This window comes from Lynx canadensis, chromosome C1 (assembly GCF_007474595.2).
Source record: "Lynx canadensis isolate LIC74 chromosome C1, mLynCan4.pri.v2, whole genome shotgun sequence".
Classification (NCBI taxonomy): domain Eukaryota; kingdom Metazoa; phylum Chordata; class Mammalia; order Carnivora; family Felidae; genus Lynx; species Lynx canadensis.
Window position 1 is genome coordinate 213749958 of NC_044310.1, and position 14701 is coordinate 213764658.

The window sequence follows — 14701 nt, forward strand, 5'->3', positions numbered from 1 at the left end:
GGCATTCCCACTCCAACCTGGAAAGCTGCTCAGCCTCCCCACGGGCCGCGGGCTCCCGGTGGCCCTCCTCACCTCTCACGATAGAACTCACATACCTAGTGTGCCCACGAGGCAGTGACCTCTTCCCACCCTTCTCTGCCCTTCCTGCTCTGTCTCCCCACCTCCACCCTCTCTCTTTTTCTGGTCACTCTGACCTAGTTTCATTTCCTGGAACTTAGCTGCCTCTCATGCACCTCAGGGCCTTAGCACTTGCTGTCCTGCTACTGAAACACCCTTCTCCCGTCACCTCTTCCGTTAGCCAATTGCCACTCATCTTCTTGGGATGTCAGCCTCCCTTGTCTGGTTGGGTGCTATGTCTGCAGGCTGGGGGCCCCCACCTACAAACCTGCCCAGGCTCTCAGAGCCTCCACATGCTTCTCCTTGGCCCTGGGACCCATCAGATGACAAGAGGGGGCCACTCCTCCCCCCCCCACACACACACACCCGATGCTCCCTTCACCTGTTCTCCCACTACCTGGTCTGTCCCACGATGCACAGACTCTTCTCTGGGGTCACCTACCAACCTCTGGATCTGTTTCTTCCTTTTCTTAAAAGAAATGTATAAGTACATTCTTGTTTCAAGAGACTTAAACTACACAAACGGGCAGAAGGCAAATGTGAAATCCCTCCTCCATACCTGTCGCCCTCCCGGGCCTCCCCCACATAAGCCCCTCACTTCAGCCTCCAGGCCCACATGGGCATCACTCTATTTCTTTAAATGAATGGGACACCACAGATGTGAGGGTTAGCACCCTGCACCCACTGGCCCGCAGCACCACTTCCCACCCAGCCGTCCTCAGGGTCACATCCCCAACGGAAGGACGCAGGTTGTCTAGGACGCACAACCCGTCTGGTCATCAGAGACTGAGGCCTTCCATGGCTCCCGGCTTCTCACCCGCCCCCTGGGCCCACCCTGCCCCGGCTCCAGCTCCTCTCCGTCACCAGAAGGCTGTCCCGGCTGGTGGCGTGGCTCCCCACTCAGCCTCCAGCCATAGGTCCTCCCAGCACCTGCCTGCCCCAGGGGCTCACTGCACTTCAAGCCGAGCTCATCTTTAATTTCTCCTCCTCCCCCTCCACATTCTGTGCATCAGGGACGGTCCCGTCTCAACCTTGGAAAGGCTCCTTACTTCTTCCTCTCCTTCCCATCCAACCTGTCTCAGTTCTAGTCCTCAGCTCTCCTTTCCTTGCTGGAGGAAAGTGGCGTCTTCCTTCTGCTTGCTCACCAGGTGCTGCTCTGTCCTGCCCATTCCCGCCCCACACCCTCTGTGACCCCTCGTTGCGGTTTCCGGGGCCTCCTTGGTCTGGCCTCAGACCCCCTTCCAGCCTCCTGGCTCGTGCTCCCCTAAATGTCCCTCCTTTCCAAGGGATTGAACCCCCACTTCTGTGCCCTTGTTCTAGCCATCCCCTCAGCCTGAATACCCCATCCCCAGCCCTCCTGTCCTTCATCAGTCCCCTCTCCAGGATCCCCTGATAGTCCCCCTGGCTGGGCAGGTCCCTACCTGAAGGAGCCTGCCCGAGGGTCTCTCCTTGCCGGAGAGGTCTGTGCCCCTTTGTGCCCAGCCCAGAACCTGGGGCATGGACTGGGCTGGATGGAGCAGGCCCATGCCCCAATCCACAGGGAGGTCCTAGCCAGGCCCTATGCCCAGCCCCGCTGCGTCCCTGTGAGCCCCTCTGTCTCCTTCCCTCCACCGCCCTGCTCTCCTACAAGGGACAGTTAGTGGCCTCGGCCACTCCCAGTGCTGTGGCTGGAACCCCCATAATAAAACACGTGGAACCCTCCTAAGTGCCAAGCTCTGTGCCAAGCATTCCACCTGCTTTACCACACTGAGTCTTCGAAACCCCCTGGGGGCCCCGTCACTGACCCCAGTGCACACACAGGAAAATGAAAAGCAGACACGGAAAGAAAGGTGCTCCAGTTCACCCAGCTCACAGCCCTGAAGTTGACCTTTGAACCTATCTGCTGCATTGAGTCTGTTGGGGGCACGCACACTACCAGCTGGGAGATGAAGGGACAGGCAGGGCACTTAGAACCCGGGTGAAGGCCCAGCTGTGATCTCAGCCCAGGAACTGTGCTGGGTGGGAGGTGCTGAATCCAGGGGACCAGGCACGTGCCAAGGTGGCTTTGGCCAGAGACCTCAGGAAGAAACTCAGGGCCTGCAGCCAGGCCCTTGGCCTCCCTTCCAGATGTCCCCACCTTCAAGGGCTCTTCCTGGATGTCCCTGTCTGAAGCACCCAGTTGTTTTCTCTCTGTTGCCCTGGGTACATCTTGTACAGCATTTGTCCCCACCTGACATTATCTATGACTTGGCATTCTCATGGTCTCTCTTCCTTAGCTGTGGGGACCCTGGATTTTTCCCATCACCCTGTCCTTGCCCGAGTGTCAAGACCTTGACCACAATGCAGTTGGGGGGGGGGGGAGCCAGATTGACAGAGTTAAAGCAGAGTGGTGGCAGCGGGGGGCAGGGAGGAAAGGGGGTAGAGAGTCTGAGGCCTGTGGGTCTCTGGTTCTGACAACCAGGCCCCTTGGGTTTACTGTTTGATGGACAGGCCATGACAGGGAGCTGGTCTCCTACTACAAGATGCAAATAGGGGGCCTGGGTGGCTCAGTCAGTTAGGCGTCCCACTCTTGATTTCAGTGCAGGTCATGATCTCAGTTTGTGGGTTCGAGCCCTGCCTCAGGCTCTGTGCTGTCAGTGCAGAGCCTGCTTAGGATTCTCTCTCTCTCTCCCTCTTTCTCTGCCCCTCACCTGTACTCTCTCTCTCTTTCTCTTTCTCTCTCAAAATAAATAAACTAAAAAAAAAAAAAAAAAAAAGATGCAAATAAAGCCACAAGTGTTTGGGGCATATAGGAAGGTAGGCCCCAGAGCCTGGGGTACTTCCTATCGGGATTGCCAAGGCCCATCGCCTGGGACTGCGAGAAGGGGGGTGGGCTGGAGCTGGGCAGAGCCCAGAAAAGCCAGCAGGACCTGAAGGACCTCTTCCTTGCTTCACAGGGTCACTGGGCCGAGCTCCCCTCCCCCAGCACTCCATCATCATTTCAAGTGATTGGAACCGAAGGGGATCGTTAGCTAATTAAAGCCGAGGCCACTAATTGCCCCTTGTAGGAGAGCAGGGCTGTGGAGGGAAGGAGACAGAGGGGCTCAGAGGGACGCAGGGGGGCCGGGCATAGGCCCTGGGTAGGACCTCCCTGCAGACTGTGTTTTGGAGGGGGGCCCTGTCGCAGACTCCCTGAAGTGGAATTGTGGGATAGAGGACAAGAGTGCCCGAATCAGAGTTCCCATTGAACACCCGCGTGTCATGGGGAACATCCATGCCCACCTCTGCCCACAGCCAGCCACCCAGGGTTGTGGGCTGAGGTGGTGAGTGGCACAAAGCCCCCACAGACATCCCGTGGATGCAGCGACAGGCCAGATCTGAGGACAGCCAGCAGAAGACCAGGGGCCCCAGCCCCACGCTGGCCCCCCAAGCAGGAAGCCTGGCTGCCAATCTCTGCCTCCCCTCGCAGAGATGCCAGCTGCTGGTATACATCCACACGTTCGACAGTACCAGCCTCACCTGGGGCTGCCCAGAGCCCAGCACCAAGCTCCCCCCCCCACCCCACCCCCACCCCCACCCCAGCAGGATGTTCCAGGACCTTCCATAGAAACTACCAAAGATGGTTATTCGTTTTCCATTGCCGTATAACAAACTTCCACAAACGTAGCAACTTAAAACAGCAAATTTATGATCTCAGGTTGTGTCGGTCAGAAGTCCAGGCTCCACGAGGCTGGGTTCTCCACTCGGGGCCTCACTGGGCTGAAGTCGGGGTTGGTGGGGGCTGAGGCTTCTCTTCCAAACTCACTGGGGGAGCCAGAATCGGCACAGAATGAAGGCGTCCCTTCTTGAGTGGCTGTTAACTGGGGGCTGTTCTCAGCGACTAGAACTCAGCTGCACCCCTTGCCTTGTGGCCCCTCCACCTCCAAAGTCATCAGTGGACAGTCTCCTTGGCACTGAATCCTTGTCATGCTTCGAATCTGTCTTCCTCACCTCCACCAGCCAGAGAAACTCCTTTAAAGGGCCCGAGTAATGAGGTCTAATAAGCTCCCTCTCTTAAGTTCAACTAATTCGGAATCTTAGTAACAACTGCAAAATCCCTTCATAACAGTACCTGGATTTGTGTTTGCTTGAACGATGGGGAGAGTGTGCACATACACTAGGGGCCAGGAAAACCGGGGGGCATCTTAGAATTCTGCCTCCCACAAAGGAGCAAAGAGCAAAGGTAAAAAAAATTTGTCCTGTTTAATCCTCACAGCAATTCTGGGCGTAGATGCTACCATATCTCCATTTTACAGAGGCAGAACCTGAGGCCCTGAAGTGAGGTGACAGTCGCAAAGTCACACAGCTGGTAAGTGGCCAAGCTAGGATACTAGGGTAACACAAGGTCTGATCCAGGCCTTACCGTGTGTTCTTGGGAAAGTGAGTAACTTTCGCTTTCTCGTGAAACGAAAGGTTCTGAGAGGCCCATTCCCCACCAACCAGGAAGCCAGATTCCAAGGCCCACAGGGGATCAAGGGGCTCAGGGCCCGGCCCCTCCTCAGCCAATGGGCAGGAGGTGTGCCTGATGGGCACTCGTGGTAACCAATGAGATGAGGCGGGGCTGGGGTCTCTGATGTCAGCCATCTAATTGCGGCCGTTCTGGCTTCGGCAACCCGAAGACATAATATTACCCGGCACGGAGACTTATGGTTGCCAGGGGGCCCCTGACAGCCACAGGAACCCCAAGATTAATGGCCAGGAAATTGCTGTTCACCCGAGCGGGTTGGGCCCCTTAGAGCACAGAATAGGGGCTTTCAGACCTTTGCCCAGGGGTGAGGGTGTGTGTTGGGGGGGTGCCTCTCCCACCTCTAAACTCGGGCTCGCCCCTCTCAGGGGCAGGCTCCCGTGGGCTACAGCTCTGGAGGGGGAAGGGACCGCAGAGGCGGCTGTGGCAGCCCTCTCCCCCTCCCCATGAGGAGGACTATCAGTCAGCCTTGGCGCAGCACCCCCCCCCCCAGAATCAGCCTCCCCCGCCCCCCGCCCCCGCCCCCATGCTTGAGCGGCCTCCCTCAGTAATGGGGCTTAATCATAACATGCATTAGCTAGGGCCTGCTGCCTGCAATTACCTCTTCAATCAGCCACCCACCACCACCGCCCCCAGCCTCAGGCCACCTGTGGGGACACACCCCTCCCCAGCCCTCCCCGGCCCCCTCCCCAAATGCAGCACAGGGGCTGCAGGCTGTGCCCACGGACCAAGAAGTGACCCCTCCGGCCGCAGTGGTCTGGGAAGGGGGAGGCCAGTGGACAGAGAGCTTCAGCTCAGGGTCACAGGCAATTATTTTAAAAGCCTGTTGAAAACTGTGCCGGTTCCCAGTGCAGAGGGCTCATCCTGAGGGTTGCGCTGCCCCAGGTTGAGGACACGCTTGCATGCACACACAAGTGGTCACACACACACACACACACACACACACACACAGATGGGCATGTACCAGGGCACATGTGGACCCTGAAGATATGGGTACTGGCTGTCTCCAAGGTGCAGACGCACAGGGAGGCCCCACCTGAGTGACCAGCCCTTGGCCATCGGGGTGCTTCCCTGAACAGCTCCCCTCTGCCCTGTCCCTAGCACAGACCCACTCGTGTCCCGTGGCTCCCCATCCCCAGACCTGGGGCACAGGGGCCCTGAGCTGAATCAGAGGACTTCCTATGCCTTCCTGCCTCAGAGCCAGGGTGGCGGCTGGAGAAAAGGGGGAGAAAGACCTGGCGGGGGCAGTGGAGGAGGGGACTGCTGTTGTGCGGTGATTCTCTCTAATTGCTGTTTTGCTGAGAGGTAATTAAAATCCCTTTTTATTTCACACGTCAGAGCCCTCACCAGCCTGTGGAGAGGGTGCAGGGGGAGGCCAGGAGGTGGGGGCAATAGAGGGCCGGGCTGCCTGGCACAGGGAGGGGACGGGGAGGTGGCCCTTCTGAGCCCAGGCGGCCAGCCCGGCCCACCTGCCAAGAGGCCCCATGGCGGGAGTCCCCAACCCAGCCCCTCCCCCAGCGGTGAGCACCTGGGGTCTAGTGCTGGCCAGGATCTGCGCGGCCCGCTGCAGCCAAAGAGGCCATGAGAATGAAGTCAGTGGCATCTCCAGAGTGCCTCCTACATGCCGGGCATTTTGCTGAGCTGCCAACTTGCAGAATTGTTGCAAAAATTACTACTCGGTGGATACCACTGTCATCCCATGTGGATGAAGCAGAGACTCAGATCAAGAAACAGCAAGACCCCCGGCCTGTAGGTGCTGGAACTGGATTTGAACTGGTCTGACCCCAAACTCAGAAGCACTGTGTCAACCCACCCACTCCAGCCCACACAACTGTCCCTTCCTACAGAGCCCACCTTGTTCCACGGCCCTGCCCTGCCCTGCCCCTGCTCAGAGCCCTTGCCCAGGCCCATGCACCTGTACCTTGCCTGCCACTCTGGACTCCACGGTCCCCTGCTGACAGGTCCTCTGGGGCAGGAGAGCCGGGGTTTGCCTTGTCCCTCAGGACCTGTGGACATGCTCCAAATGCCTGGCAGGGCCAAGAGGCCGTGGCCAGACCAGAGCTGAGCCCAGTGCCCAGCCAGAGTCAGGGCGGAAAGGAGCAAGGCCCCCGCCTTCCCCTGAGCTGGCCGGGGACATGGGTGGGGCAGGTGAAAGCACCCCTCCGCACTGGACCCCCTTTCTCTCTCCTGTTCTTCCCCTTCCCTTGGACCTGGAGTTGCATCACCCTGTCCTCTTCATCCTCCCCTTCTCCACCCCACCCACACCACCATCACCACCCACCATCATCGCCATCAGCATCGCCATCATCAACGTCTCTGTCATCATCACCATCGTCATCATCAAGTACTTGCCACTCTGCCTGATGTGTGTGGGGAGTGGGGGGGGGGACGTTGGGGACTGCAGAGGAAGGACCAAAGGGGTCCTGAGACCCACCAGCAGGTGCCTCAGCCTCTCAAGGGCAGGCACGGAGACCCCTGTTGTCCATGTAGCTCAGCACAATGACATATCTGTACACAACTAGATGCAGAAAGGGAGGGAGGGCAGAGGCACAGATTAGGGGGACTTTCTTGGGTCTGCAGAGCGAGGCGGGGTGATCTCTACTGCGTGGAACAGCCAGGCCTGGGGGTACGGAAGGGTCTTTTCATCTTGTATCCCCAGTGCACAGTGCTGGCATTAGGAGGTGCTTAACGTTTAAGGGATGAAAGAATGAATGAAAACATTTTCAGGATTAAAACTGTCCCTTAATAGGACATGACACCCAGTGAGGTAGCCCCCCACCACTAGAGCAATAGGATTAAAACCTCAGGCTCTGGTGTCAGACTAATCTGGATTAAAAGCCAGAGCTACCATTTCCTAGCTGTGCACAGGTCACTGGGCCTCTTTAAGCCTCAGTTTCCTTACCCAAAAGTGGAGCCAAGTATCTGTCCGAGACCCTGAACAAGGAGGTCAGGCGAGAGCCTGGTCCCATGACCAAGCCCCCAGCCTGGAGAGTGGCTCAGGTGGGCAGCTCCTGTCTAAGCACCCGCAGGAGGGAAGGCGAGGGCCAGCCAGAAGCTCTGAACCTCTCTCTCCCCCGTCCTCTTCCAGGCACCCAGTGACCTCCTCCCCACACCTCATTTCTCTCCACCGAGGAGCAGCTGGGCATAGCTGATCCCAACAAGACCAACTTCCCGGCCCGCTGCCCAGTGCGGTGAGACACCCCCTTGGGACAGGGCCAGGAGACGGGACAGAGGGCAGAGACTTCAGGAGCAAGGCTCCTGAGGTATCTGGGGGTCACTGGGACACCCAGGATGGGGGCTCCAAGGAGGCCAGTGGAATTTCACGCCAGACATATGTCCTCTCCCTGATACACACTGAGCCACCTCGCCCCAGCCCTTTTTGTCTCTGAGCCTCATTTTCCTCATCTGTAACATGGGAATATTTACAGGACCGACCTCTCAGGTATGTTGTGATGTTGTGAAAGCCCCCAGCAGTAAGTCTGGAATAGACTAGGGCCATACACACGCGCGCACACACACACTGGCGGCTGACCATTCCCTGGGCGTTGCTGGCGTCTCTGGGGAGCCCTGGAGCCCCCTCCCTCCAGCCCTCTTGGCACATCTGTGGCAGGCAGTACACACGGCTCCCCGCTCCTGTCAATGTTCCCTGCCGGCTAATGGGCCAATTTTTTAGCATTACGGAGATTTGGCCAATTTGGCAGCCCTGAGAGAGGCGCAGAGAGTGAACCGTTGCCTGGGGGCGGGGCGGGGTGTGGAAGCAAGGAGGGCAGAGGAGAGGGCCTTGGGAAGGGGAAGGGGAAGGGGCGGCGGGCAGCCCACTTCTCAGACGGCTCCCGCCGGCCCCTCCAAGTCCTGGGCAAGTGGGGTGGAGCCAGGGGGCAGGCCTCTCGCCCTCCGCGCTCGCCCTCCTCCCACCCCTGCATAGGCCCCGTGCTACGCACTTTGCATATATTTTCTTTTAATCCTCCAATAACCCTATGCGGCCAGTTCTATTATTTGCTCCAGCCTTCCTGGTGTGGAACTTGGGCTCAGAGCTTGCCCAAGGTCACAAAGCCAGGAACTGATGGAGCTGAATGTGAGCCGAGGCTGAAAGCCAGGCCTTTTAACCATGAGTGAGATCAGTTTTTAGCTAAAGGTGCAGAATTAGGCCAGGACACCTTTCCCCCACCCCATGCACCCCCCCCCAACACACACACACACACACACACACACACACACACACACACACACACTCTCCAGGAGTCTCAGCCTCCCGGGCTGCTCAAGAGTCCCACCAGGCACACGTGGACCCTATGTCTTTTCCCCCCTAACTGAGGGTACCTCAGTTCCAACACCCCTAGACCCAGCATCTCTGCAGGAAGAGCCCTGAGGTCCACAACTGCCAGGCATGGGCAGGGATCCCAGCCCAAAGCTGGGCTCTCCCCTCCTACCCAGGCTGTGGGCTGGGGCCCCCATGCCAGCTGTGGCTTCTGGAGTCCCTCCTGGGGTCAATGCCAGGCTGGAAGTGAGCATCAGCTGTGCCCTCTACCACACACTCTGGGCCCTTTGGGAGCAAGGAGGCAGATCTGCCAGGGAGGATCAGGAGGGGAGTGGAGTGGAGGGGCAGGGGAGGGGACTGCCTCTGAGCAGGGGGAGGGGCTGCTGTGCTCTGTGCATTAAGCGATCAGAGAGCACAATATTTCATTGCCGGCAATCGCAGCCAAGACATCAACTACTTGGGGAGAGCAGCCTTAAAAGCCTTTTGATTTTATTTCTTCCACTTCATTTTTTTTTTTTTCCTTTCCTTGCTGGTGTCCTTGACAATGCCTCCCTTCCCCCTCTGCTGCCCCTTCCTCAAAGCCCCGTAGGAGGCCCAGGAGCCTGAGTAAAGGCGGAGGCCAGGGGCCAAGGGCCTGGGGGCCTTCAGGCGTGCATGTGGGGACACGTGTGTGCACACGTGTGGCTGGGATACTACTGTGGCTCCCTGTGTCCCTATGTGTGCAACCTGGGCGCCACTGTGTGCCCGTCTGGAAGCATGCTCCACGGGCATATACCTGTGTGTCCAAGTAGGCCCCGTGTGCACATATGTGTGCGTGCCTGGGTGTGTACGAGCACGCGTGGACCTCACTGTGCACGCCCTCACCAGAAAGCTCCACCAAGGTAAGAGACGTGGGGGGCAGGGCCAGGGGAGGGTGGCAGATTCAGAGGGCAGAGAGGACAAGGGCGGGGAGGAGGGATGGAGGGGTCGCACTTAGGAGTCAGCCCAGTTGGGCCGAACCGTGGACCCAGCGGAGGCCTCTGAGGCCCATGGCGTCCCCCAGAGGAGTGGCGCGTGAAGACACAGGTGCGCACACCGCGGGCGCCAGCAGGCACTCACTGCGAAGGCCGGAGGGGGCCCGGTCGCCGCGGGACTCCTGGCCGGGCGCCCATGACGTCAGCGGCCTTCCGTGACGTCACCGCCCCGCCCCCGCCCGCCGGGAGCTCCATCTCCGCCCAATGGCAGGCGGCGGGGAATCGCACATCTGTCTTGTCGGGAATTAGTTAATTGAATCAAGCGGCCCGAGCTGCCGCAGCGACCTCGGCCCTGGCCCAGAAGGAGGCTGAGCTGCCGGGAGGGGGAGGCGGGGAAGGCTCAGCCTGGAGGCCGGCGTGGGGGAGGGGGCCTACCTAGACCGGAGCGTGGAGACCCAGCTCCCTCGGGAATATGGGTCAACGTCCGGCTCAGCCCCTGCCCCAACCCAGCGAAGACCGGGACCGAGGGCCTGGCGCCAGCCGGTGGAGCTGGCAGGCTGGGTGCGGCCCGGGCCTCGGGGCACAGGGCGGAGGGGTCTCTCCCTCCCCCAGCCCGCCCCTGGCCCGCCGCCCTCGGGCCCGCAGGCTCCCCCTCTCCGGGCACCGGCCCCTCGGGCTTGGCCCCTCCCTTCTAGCCTCGCCTCCGCCCACCGGTGCCGAGAAACGCTGCAAATTCCCGTGCCCGGGGCGCACGGTCTCCCCACCCCCTCCCTCCCCGGAGCGCGTTCCGGGGCATCTCGGGATGAGCCGCCGCCGGGCCATTTGTCCCTTCAAGCGCCAGGGAGATTTCCTCCCGCTCCGAGCTCCATCCTGTCCCCCTGGCCCTGTGTCCCCTCGGGGGAGGGGGGAGGCCTCCGGGGACCTGTTCCGAGGTCTCCCTCCCTCCCTCTCCGCACACCTCCACCCTTAGTCACCCTTCCTCTCTCACTCGTCCCTTCGATGTGTGGATGTGTCAAGAACCTGGCGCTCAGAGTCGGGGCTCCAGCCCCAGCCCTGCGTCTTGTGAGTCTCTTGCCAGACTTGAACACAGAACCTCTCTGAGCCCAGTTTCCACAACTGACACTGGGCAACAATAAAATGAACCTAGCTCGTTGGCTAAAATTAAACAAATGCAAAAGGCATGGGACATATCTGGTTCTGGTAGCCAGTGCATTGTAGTTTTGTAAGCGGAGGAGGCAGAACTATCACGAAGGGGTGGCGTCTCTGGAAGAGTCCCTGGGGACTTACTTGATGCCAGAAAGCACGGCACTGAGGCCTGTGGCCATCTCTAGGGCCAAGGCGTCTGGGTGGGGCCACTGCTGGGGTCCTTCATGACGGGGAGGACCAGACACACTAGGCTCCCCCAGGACCCAGGCTTTACTTCCCTCATCCCATCCAGGCCCAACAGTGCCCCACTGGCCTTCTCTCATTAATTCCACACCTTGGCAGACTCCTTAGAATTCCATGGATTGTCAACTTTATCCTAAGTGCTTCATCCTTGAGCAGTATCATCTCCATTTCACAGAGGGAAAGTAGAGGTTCAGAGAGGTTAAGTGACTTGCTACAGACTGCACAGCTATGACCTCACATAGCCAAAATGTGAACCCAAGTTCTCTGGCCTCAAATGTCAGCCACTCTCCACTGCTCTGCCTCCCCCTCCGAGGACCACTCAGTTGCTAGGAGACAGCAAGCCAGTGGTTACTATGGGAACCTGGCTGATGTGGAAAGTGGAAAGAGTTGGTGTCCAGACAGCAGTGGGAAGGCTCCAGGTAGGCTCCACAGCCCCTTCCTGCCCCTCCCATGAAGGCAGCGCTTGGCTTTCAGCTCTGGGGTCTGGGTTCCAGGCAGCAGGTGCTCAGTGACAAGGCCAGAAAGAGGGGTGATGATAGCAGGTTACTCTCGACACAGCCCCCAGACCAAGAGCCCTGGTGGAGGAGGTGGCCTCAGCCATGGAACTGAGGGGCAGACAGGCCAGGCCAGAGAGCCTCTCACTCCTTCTTCCCCCAAATGGCTCCAGTCACACCAGCTCTGCTGCTGAGGGCAGTGCAGAGCTGGGGGGGGGGGGGAGGGCAGGGAAACCAGAAGGAGGGAGGGCAGGACCACGGTGGGGAACAGAGAACAGAGCCGTGGTGAGTGTTCCAGACGTGAATGAACACCTCCGTGTTCTCATCTGTAACAGGGGGGTGACAGGAGTCCCTCTCCCCCAGCTACTGTGTTGAGAAAATGAACCAAGATACAAAGCACCATGACTGACAGACTTCACTAGCTGTGTGGCATTGGGCAAGTCACTTAGCCTCTCTGAGTCCCTGTAAAATGGGATAATAACAGTACCTACCTCATAGGGATGTTGTAAGGATTATGTGAGTGAATCCACGTAAAAGGGCTTTGAACGGGGCTTTAAGGAACTATATATAGTGTTGGCTGGTCTATTTTTACACTAAATGCTCAACAGTCCCCAGGGTGTAGAGGTTCCTCTGGACCCCGCTCCTCTTTTGTTTCTCTTCCTGTCTGAGGAGAAAAGCTCCTGGTCCCCCTCATCCCTTGCTGGGCACTTTGAGGAGGAGCAGAACCAAGAAACAGGACTCGCAGAGGCCTCAGACCTCCCCTACTCAAAGTTCAGGGACTCGGAGCCTGGGAGGCTGGGGTGGGAGGGAGGAAGGAGGCGGCGCTGGCCGCTAAATTTGTTCATCCTGTCAGTCCCTTAATCTGATCCCCGAGGAACAACGCAGAGGCTTCACTCTGGATGACAAACGAGGAGGGGAGAGGCCTGCCCTGCCTGGACTCTGGGTGAGTAATGGCCTTGCATTAAGATATTAGGCCTGGACGAGAAGAAATGTGCTCTCGCTCCCTCTCTGCTCCAGTAAGGTCGGGGAGAGGAGGGGGCTTCCTGAGAGCCAAGCCCTGGGAAGGCTGGGGGCTGCTGAGGGGGTTCAAGAGAAGATGTGGGAAGTTGTGGGGGGGGGGCACACAGAGAGAGAATAAGAGACACAGATACAGCAGAGACAGAAGAGACGGGGGGAGGGAGTCAGGGGATGGGGGTGTCAGACAGTAATAGAGACACAGGCTCGCTGAGAGACAAGGTTGGGGGGGGGCTGAGAGGAGAGAGGGACAGAGAGACAGATAAGGACTTGGGGAGTGGTGTGTAGAGAGGCGAGGATGCCATATGTCCCTCTTACTGGATCCTGAGCCTCTGGGCTGGGGAGGCACTGGGGGGACATCCTACTGGCTGAGTCTGGGGGGCAGGGCCTCTGGCCACATGGAAAGGACACTTCCCGGGGCAGCCCACTTCTTAGGGGAAAGGGGACCAGACCCCAGTGTTCCGGCCCCAAGCACCAGTGCTGCTTGAGAAGCCCCTCCCTCACCCAGCCCCAGGGCCCCCATAGCCTGAGTCCCATGATGCAGGGCCTGAGAGTTGGAGGGACCCCTGGAGGCGAAGAAGGAGCCAGGCCCAGAGCAGAACTTAGAGACGGCATGGCTCAGAGTTGGGCCAAGAGCCAGATGGACCCAAGAGACCACGGGGCAGCCTGTCCCTCTGTCCCCATGTGCAGCCTCCCCCGGCACCCTCGGAGCTGTGCTCATGTACCAGCTCAGACAGCAGACCTTGCCTGCCTGGATTCAAATCCTGCCTCTACCCTTTCTGCGGTGTGCCCCCCAGCAGGCTGTGTGAACTGGCTGTGCCTCACATGCTCCATGCCTGCAAAGTGGGGTGATTATGGCCCCTGCTGCGCGAAGCTTCTGTGAGGGATCCCTGAGTCACGCCCTGTAAGATGCGTAGAACGGACCCTGGCACTTGCTAATGGTTCATTGAACTTCACAGATTACGGTTGTTTTATTTCCCCCAGGCCCCAGCCAGGACTGTGTAAGCGAGAGGATACCTGCACCCCCTTTAATCCCTCAGAGGGACTCCCCAGTGGGGAGACCAGACCTGGGGAAAATGGCTCACCTTGGTAAGCCATCAGCCTCTCCATGCCTCAGTTTCTTCATCTGCAAAATGGGCATGCCTTTAGGCCTAGTGAGGCTAGTGCGTGTAAGCACTTAATAAAGCCTGCAGCGGTGGGGCTCAGATGGCCCAGCCCTCTGCTCTGAGGACCTCCCTGACCTGGCATGCACATCTGCATGGTCATGTACACGTGCGTGCACACGAGCTGGGGAGCAGTGAAGACGCTCCCAGAGGAGACGCTCAGAAACGATGATGAGGTAGGGGAAGCCCCCGATCCCAGGCCTAGGGGCCCGTGTACTGGGCATTAGGGGTAGGAAGCCTAGCACCCCACTCTCTGCGCCCCCTCCTTCCAACACCACCTTCACCAGCAGCCCTGGCTTCTGGTCCCACTCAGCTTCCTAGAGCTGCACTCAGATGCTCCACTTGATTTAATGCTCTGCCAGCATCATTTTGAAACTCGTAGTAATTGTTAAACAAGGGGCCCAGCAAATTATGCAGCTCATCCTACACTTTGCTCCCTAGGGATTAAGCTCCCAAGCTGCCCTGGTCTGTGGCTTGACCAGGGAGGGTGATTCAGAAAACAAAAAGGGGCTGCCTTAGGAAAAGGGTGGGGGGGGGGGGGGAGGACAAGGCGGAAAGATCATGGGAAGGGCAGAAAACGCAGGAGGTTCACCTCTCTGAGCCCCAGAAGAACGCCAGGCAGCGCAGCGGCGCCCTTTTGATGGGTGGGCCTGAAAGAGGGGACTTGGGGGGGAAGGGTCAGACTCCCATCGGCTGGGGGTCTACTGGGTTGGTCACAGTCAGAGATCTTCCTTCGATTGCTCCAAGGTCTCCCCCCACCCCGAAGCCTGGGTTCGAATCCCTTGTCCCAGATGTGCGACCCCCAAGCCTCCTTGGAACCTGGTGCAAGGCTTTTCTGTCCTTCAAGCCCC